A 7,945-nucleotide genomic window follows, 5' to 3' on the forward strand; every position below is an offset into this window, starting at 1 on the left:
GCTAATAGGGCCTTGCTGTTACCAATTCAGCCACCGCTCCCGTTATTATTATTTAGTATTTATTTAGCGCCGACATACAACGCAGTGCTGTACAGAGTATATTGTCTTGTCACATAACTGTCCCTCGAAGGAGCTCACAATCTAATCCTACCATAGTCATATGTCTATGTATGTATCATGTAGTGTAGTGTAGAAAAGCCTGTCTAATCTCACCTCATCTATGACTAATCACAAGTTGTAATTTGATCTCTCAGCTGTTTCTGCTCAGGAATCTCCTCTGCCACGGCAGAGCAGCTAATTTGTAAACACAGGAGATTAACCCTATGCCTGCGTCCATGAAAGCAGCAAGTAGACACACTGCAGATGAATTGCAGGATTTGTATACGCTGTAACAAATACATGTTTTCTTTAAAGGTTATTATGCTGCTGCTTATCTTTTAGAGCAGAGAGGAAGTTCTGAGTTTAAGTCCACTTAAGGTGGCCATACATACACCACCATTATGAAAAAAAACATGATTGAAAATTGCTTGGGTGTATATATTAAGAAATTGTCAATGTACCCTACGCTATTCAGTTTTCATAAAAAAATGATCAGAAAAATCCACCATTCCCAATCTTCTTTTATTAGATTAAAATGAGTGATTTCTCGATCAAATGAAAAAAAGCTTTAAATTCATTCAATAATTTTAATAATTAAAATTTAAAGAGGAACTTCAGCCTAAACAAACATATTGTCATTAAGTTACATTAGTTATGTTAATTAAAATAAATTAAAATATAATGTCTTACCCACCCTGTCTTAAAAGAACAGGGAAATGTTTGATTTCATGAGGGCAGCCATCTTTTTGGTTGAAAGGAGGTGACAGGGAGCATGAGACACAGTTCCAACTGTCCTGTGTCCTGGGCACCTCTCCCAGTTGCTAGGCAACATGAATAACAACATAGGAAATCCCATCATGCTCTGCACAGCATCAGGGAAAAAAAAAACGGGCTTTTTTTTCTTTGATGGGTGGAGCTTAGCTAAAAATGCAGCTAAAAATGATGCTTGGGTAAGAAAAACAAAGTTCTGATGCTGTGAAACTGTTAAAGAAACACCAAGCCTTTTCAGTTCTGATGAGTAGATTTTTAGACCGGAGGTTCACTTTAATGTATCGTGTGTGGCCACCTTTATATCGAAAAAAACTGGAATTCCGATTGTATTTCTTGCGCAAATAAAAAAGTTTACACTGTTTGAGAAATTAGATCATTTTCTTGTATTGTGTGTGGCCACCTTTAGGGATCATTCACACTGGGCGATTAGCCGCCGTTTACCACTATTGCTATATGGCAGTGATCTCACTGCTGCGATCACCAGCGATTCATGGTAAACACAAATGCAGTGCATGCCTCGGTTTTTTTTCCCGATTTTTGAGCGATCGCGATTACAAAGTTATAAAAGCGCTAATCGCAATCGCTTAAAATCGGAATCGGAAAAATGGCCGCCACAAAAGGCTAGTGCTAATCGCTAGCGTTTTGCGATCCCCAGTGGGAGTGGCCCACACAGGTGGGATTGCCGGGTGAGTGACAGCGTGACCTGGCAGACAAGCCAGAGCCACTCAGCAGTTAACGACTGCCAGCTACAAAAATCGCATAACGCATGCGTAATCCTGGCAAAACTGGAACAAGCACCGGCGTACGTCTCGGAGACGCCTGGTGCCTTACAAAGAATACATTTCTGAAAAAAACAAAATGCAGCAATGGCAAATGCATAAAAAAGCAGCAGAGTTCTATTTGTAAGATGCACTTTACTATTCAAATGTTCATCTGTTTTATATTGAAAATAATAATAATGGAGAAAAAGGGACACTTAAGCCACGCCCCTGCCACACCCCTGGTCACGCCCCCACCACGCATCTAGTCACTCATACTATAAACATTTCATGAGGGCTCGTTCCCACTATCGCGAATCTGCATGCGTCCAACGCATGCAGATCCGCACATGTAATGCAAGTGGATGGGCCTGTTTCCACTGTAGCGTTGTTGAGGTGCGTTTTTTTCAGCGTGAAAAAAACGCACAAAAGAGCCAACGATTTCGCCTGCGTCGGGAATCCGTGCGAATCGCCGCTAATGTATTTAATAGTAAAAACGCATGCGTTTGTTACATGCGTTTTTACCCGCGATTTCGTGTGCGATTTCGCACCTTTTTCAATTTTATTTAGCCCTGGCAGTGTCATGGTTAATTTCGCATGGCACCCTTCCAATGCGAAATCGCATGCGAAATCGCGGGTAAAAACGCATGCGGAAACTCATCCGCATGCGTTTTTACAAGCGTCGGAATGCGGCCGAAATCGCGTCGCAACAGTGGGAACGAGCCCTTAGAAAGATATGTTGTTTTATCATTCAAACCACACTGGTCCTTTCTATCCTGGTTAATTTGGCTGGATGGTGTACTGGTTAAGGGCTCTGCCTCTGACATGGGAGACCTGGGTTCGAATCTCGGCTCTGCCTGTTCAGTAAGCCAGTAATTCAGTAAGGAGTTCATTGGGCAAGACTCCCTAACACTGCTACTGCCTACTGAGTGTGCTCTAGTGGCTGCCTCGCAAGCGCTTTGAGTCCGACAGGAGAAAGGCGCTATACAAATACTGCCATTATTATTATTATTATTAATTTTCCTTCATAGTAACATTTTAAAATAAGTCATATATCAATTTAAAGGATGGGAATAAAGTTTAGAGTCAATCAAACACATTTTTAGTACAGAAATATATATATATAAAGGGACAAAGTCCTGAAAGAGGGACAAATGAGGGTGAAAAAGGGACAGAGGGACAGGGCTCCAAAAAAGGGACTGTCCCTCCGAAAAAGGGACAGTTGGGAGCTATGTTTATATAGCAGTGATGTGACAGTGTGTGGGCTTTGCTTATGTCTGTAGCAGAGAGCAGAGAAAATACATACACACTGCCTGTCTATATCACTGTTACTGACAGCACTGGGGGCGGGGCTACCAATGCTCAGGGACTAGTCACAGCGCAGAGCAGACAGACCAATGACAGCTTGGCTCGCGTTCAGCCAATCAGGAGCGCCGGGGTGAGCCGGAAGCAGGAAGTAGCGTGGTTTCAGGACATGCACGTGGCTGTGGACAGCAGAATAGAGGCTGATAGAGCGCAGAACTTTACCCTGTAACGTCACAGAGAGCTCCTGTCACTCCCCAATGTCCCCAGTGATTATAGGGTCATAGCTGCTGACAGTCCAGGCTGGCCCAGGCACAGGTGGACTGCTGTGGAGGGCTCAGTAATTTGGATTATTCCAAGGTAAATACAGCATGCATTGTGTGAGTGCCTTGTAGAGACAGCCTCTAGAAAGATATATTATTATTTATTATATTTAAAGTGCTAACATATTATGCAGCGCTGGACAATAAATAGAGATAATCCAGAGCTGGACGCCCCGTAGGGCCCTTTTCCACTAGAGCGATTGCTGAATCGCAAATCGCTTGCGATTATTAAAATCGCTAGGGTTTGCTAAATAACATAGGAGTTACCTACCGCGATTTGGTTCTTACAAAAGCGCGATCATGCCGCAGCGATTTTGCTTGCAATCGCCTGGAAAAAAAGGTTTTTGCTGAATTGCAATCGCTAGCGTTTAGCGCAAACGCTAGCGATTGCTAGTGGAAAAGGGCCTGTAGTAGTTATATACGTGTCGATAACGGTTTGTGTTTATTTAATGAATTTATTAAGTGCCAATGTATTACGCAGTGCTGGACATTAGTTTAGGTTACAGACAATATTTGGGGGTGACATACAGCAATATGACAATACATGAATACAAGAAAACCAGATCACGCAGCACAGTATGAGTACAAGGTAATGCTTAGTCAGTCCATGGATGGGAGCATGGAGATTAGGCAAGTCGAGTTCACTCAGATCCATAGCATGGGTTTACAGTAATGGAGGCGCATGATCAGGTAGGAGACAAAAGGAGGAGGACCCTGCCCGAAGGCTTACAATCTAGAGGGAGAGGTAGGGACACAAAAGGTAGGAGACCAGCTGCGGGTTTAGTTACAGCAATTGTGAGGGGTGGTAGGAGTGAAAAGGTGAGTGTTGAGGGCCTTCTTGAAGATGTAGAAGGAGGGGGCTGCCCTAATGGGGGGAGGTAGGGAGTTCCATAGTGTTGGAGCAGCTCTTGAGAAGTCCTGGAGGCATGCATGGGACTGGGAGATGCGGGGGACGGTCAGGCGTTGATAAGGACTCATCACACCCAAAATGTGAAATCGACCAGCTTGCTGGGATGGAGATACCGCCTTGTCTTCTCGATTTTTGTCAATCCTAAATTGATCCAGAATTGATTGACTTGCAAGTGCTGTACAGTAGGGCTGCACGGTTATTCGGTTTAAAACCGAAACCGCGGTTCGAGGCAAGACGATCTACTGATCGTCAGTACCTTCGGTTTTTCGGTCCGCTGTCTGTAATATCTTGCTTCTGGCCCCACTGTGCGTGGATTGGCTAGAAGCAGTGAATATGTATAAGTGTTAATAAGCGGGGGGCGGATCCACTAGAGCGAGTGGCCGGGCACATCATACAGCATTACCAATCACTGGCTAGCGATGGAATGATGGCAGTGGTAGGCGGAGCTGTACAGAGCATACAGCTCCGCCTACCGCTGCCGTCATTCCATCGCTAGCCAGTGATTGGTAATGCTGTATGATGTGCCCGGCCACTCGCTCCAGTGGATCCGCCCCCCGCTCATTAACACTTATACATATTCACTGCTTCTGGCCAATCCGCGCACAGCGGGGCCAGAAGCAAGGTATTACAGACAGCGGAATGGGCAGTGCGGACCGTGAGCAGTGAATACGTATAAGTGTTAATGAGCGGGGGGGGGGTGGTCGGATACAGCTCCGCCTACCACTGCCGTCATTCCATCGCTAGCCAGTGATTGGTAATGCTGTATGATGTGCCCGGCCGCTCGCTCTAGTGGATCCGCCCCCCCCCCCCCCCCCCGCTCATTAACACTTATACATATTCACTGCTTCTGGCCAATCCGCGCACAGAGGGGCAAGAAGCAAGATATTACAGACAGCGGACCAGGCAGTGCAGACCGTGAGCCAAAGCCAAGCCCCGACCCCCCCCCCCGCCCAAAGTGCGAAAAGCAGGAATTAAAAAAAAATCGGGGAAAAAATCGAAATTGCAATTTCTGAGAGAGAAATCGCAATTTCAATTTTTCCCTAAAATCATGCAGCCCTACTGTACAGCTCCGAGCAGGCAATCTCCTGTTCCTCCCCCCTGCCTGACAAACACTTTTTAATGTGCCTGACCGCCCCCTGACCCAAAAACGTGAAGCCTGGCACACACTGTGCAATTTTCACTTTAGAACCTATTCCAGAAAGTGAGCAGATCGATATTTGATTGGATATAGCATACACACATCTGCAATTTTTTTGTTTGATCTGATTTCTGATAAATTTTCAAAGGAAATAAATATGGCAGCCTCCGTATACCTCTTACTTCAGTTCCCATTCAAATAGGCTATTCTGTTATTGTATTGTCACATAAGGAGCGGGACCACCTAGAGTGTTTTTTTTTTTTGAGCGTTTAGGGATCGCTTTCAGTCGATAGCAAATTCCCTAAACGCTCTGCTAATGTAAATGGATGGGACCATTAGGAAAATCGCAATCGCAGGACATGCAGAATTTTGGAAGCAATTCCATTCTTATGTATTGTATAGTAGCAGGGAAATCACTTGCAGAGCACTACCACAAATCGATAGCAATAGAGTAGTGGGTCCCAGGCCTTAGAGTTATACTAAAATGCTGGTTCCAGGCCTTGAGGAAACCTCTTGGAGCTGCGTTGAACTTGAAGCTGGGCTCTTTTGCGAAGCCCCGCCCCCTGCTGAAAAAAATGCCATTAGGTTTTCTATCTCAAGTATTGAAAACAGAATGACATTTTTTTTTAAGCAGGGGGTGTGACTACGAGACGGATCCCGGTTTTGAGAAGTTTTCTCAGGGACGAGAGCCGGCAGGTAAGTATAACTTTCATGTGACAATATGAGTAATGAAAGTGGTACCAGCTGTATAGTCTCTAATAATACAAACATGAAGCTAGTTGTACCTCTGGAGTATCGACTTCGTCTTAAAGGGCACCTGTAAGGGAAAAAAGTGCCCTAAATGGCTACTCACCTGAATAGAGGGAAGTCTCTGGATAATCAAGAGAATTCCCCCCCGTCCTTCTCCACTGGGTGGTTCCAGTGATGTGTGCCTCGAAAGGCCATTGACAAGCCCGTGTTGACGGTTGGCGTATGTGCCGTAGCGCGGACCTGCTTGGTCTTGGTTTTTTCCTCCGAAGCCCGAGCGGGTCCATGCTGCTCCGCATACGCAGTGCGGCCGTGTGCCCGCCTGGCTTCCAGACGCCCACAGAGATCCACAGGCTTTGCTTTCCGGAGGTAAGTGTCAAAAATGTTTGCTTGCAAATCTCGCAGGTTTGCTTTAGAGAATACAGTACATAAGGTGATGTGATGAGATAGACATGTGTATGTACAGTGCCTAGCACACTAATAACTATACTGTGTCCATTTTTTCTTTCACCGCATGAAAGTGTTAAAAATCGTGTATGCAAGTGACAGTTTCTGTCTGGGGCGGGACCAGGTCAGACTATAGCTTATCCCTCAGGCCTCATTCACAGTGCGTTCTGCTGTTTGCACTGGCCGTTTTTGTAGGAGTCTTTTTTTTCTCCTCCCGGCACTCGGGTGGGCGATTTGTTTTTGTGCAAAGCGCATTTCTACGCCTTTTCCCGGGCATTTTTTTAATTCACTCCCTGACGCAAGTCAGGAAGTGAACTGTTTGACCCGGAAAAGAATAAATACAATGTATTTATTCTAATAAACCCGAACGCCATCTCTACACAAAGCGATTTTGTGAGTGTTTTGCATTTCTCCTATACTTTCCATCGCCCCAAAACTGGCCCACGCTAATATGAACCTTCTCATATACATTCATTGCTCATGCATTTGGTATCCAATTTCAAAAATCGCCTGCGTCTATAGAAAAAAAAAAAAGAAAGCAGCAAACACCCACAGTGTGAAGGAGCCCTCCCTGATAAGGAATTACACCCATAAAACACTTTCCTGGCAGAAAATGGATTCTGAGAGCAGGAAATAGATTAAAAAAAAAGGGTCAATAGGTCATAGATTTTAGCTCTGGCATACTCCAATGCATATGTTATTGATCAAAGACAATGAAACAGTAAAAACAAAATGGTGGGATATCTTAAAAAAAAAGGTTATTTTTAGGAGAAGGAGGATAGATCCAATTGTTTATCTCATCAATTTATTTTCACCTCGGGTGTCCTTTAACTGTTATACAAACAGGGATATTCTGAGATCTTCACACCTGCATATTTCGTGCTACCGTGTTTTCGTGTAGCGTCTCACGCAAGGTAACAGACGTGTAATAGAATTACACGGGGATGTCTTTGACAAATATATACATCTCATGCACATTTGTTTTTTATTATTTTTTTTCAGCTTTTTAGAGCTCTAAAGAAGTGTCTGTTTCTCCATCTCACAGTCCACTTCTGCCTCTCATATGTCTGTTGCTGAACCTGGGGTAACGGCTGCATTACAAACACTGTGACAAAATACAGTGAAATTGTGAGCATTTAGCAGAGGTGCTTAATGCTTGGAAACGAGGTGGAGGATGAATGTTTGTGTGAATCCGCACGAATAGTCCCACGAGCTGGCAGAATTTGTATGGCGGTGTAAACAAAAAATGTCATCGATGTACCGCCACCATCCTCTGGCGTACATCGTGAACAGTGGGTCATGGTATACAAAGGCCTCCTCCCAGAGACCCATAAAAAGATTGGCATAAGAAGGGGCCACGTTCGACCCCATGGCGGTACCGCGTCGCTGCAGAAAAAATCGACCCTCAAGAGAAAAATAATTCTCCCTCAAATTCAAATTTAAAAGCGCT

General features: G+C 44.6%; 1 protein-coding gene across 2 annotated transcripts in view; it reads left to right on the forward strand.

Moving 5' to 3' along the window:
• The first annotated feature begins 3,075 nt into the window (after positions 1-3,075).
• Positions 3,076-7,945, forward strand: part of PEMT (phosphatidylethanolamine N-methyltransferase) — a 312,808-nt gene continuing 307,938 nt past the window's right edge. For both annotated transcript variants that reach the window (XM_068246420.1, XM_068246421.1), the window contains exon 1: positions 3,076-3,290. The gene's annotated coding sequence lies outside the window, so the exon portion shown is untranslated. The remainder of the gene's footprint in view (positions 3,291-7,945) is intronic.

Source organism: Hyperolius riggenbachi, chromosome 7 (genome assembly GCF_040937935.1).
Source record: "Hyperolius riggenbachi isolate aHypRig1 chromosome 7, aHypRig1.pri, whole genome shotgun sequence".
Lineage (NCBI taxonomy): Eukaryota > Metazoa > Chordata > Amphibia > Anura > Hyperoliidae > Hyperolius > Hyperolius riggenbachi.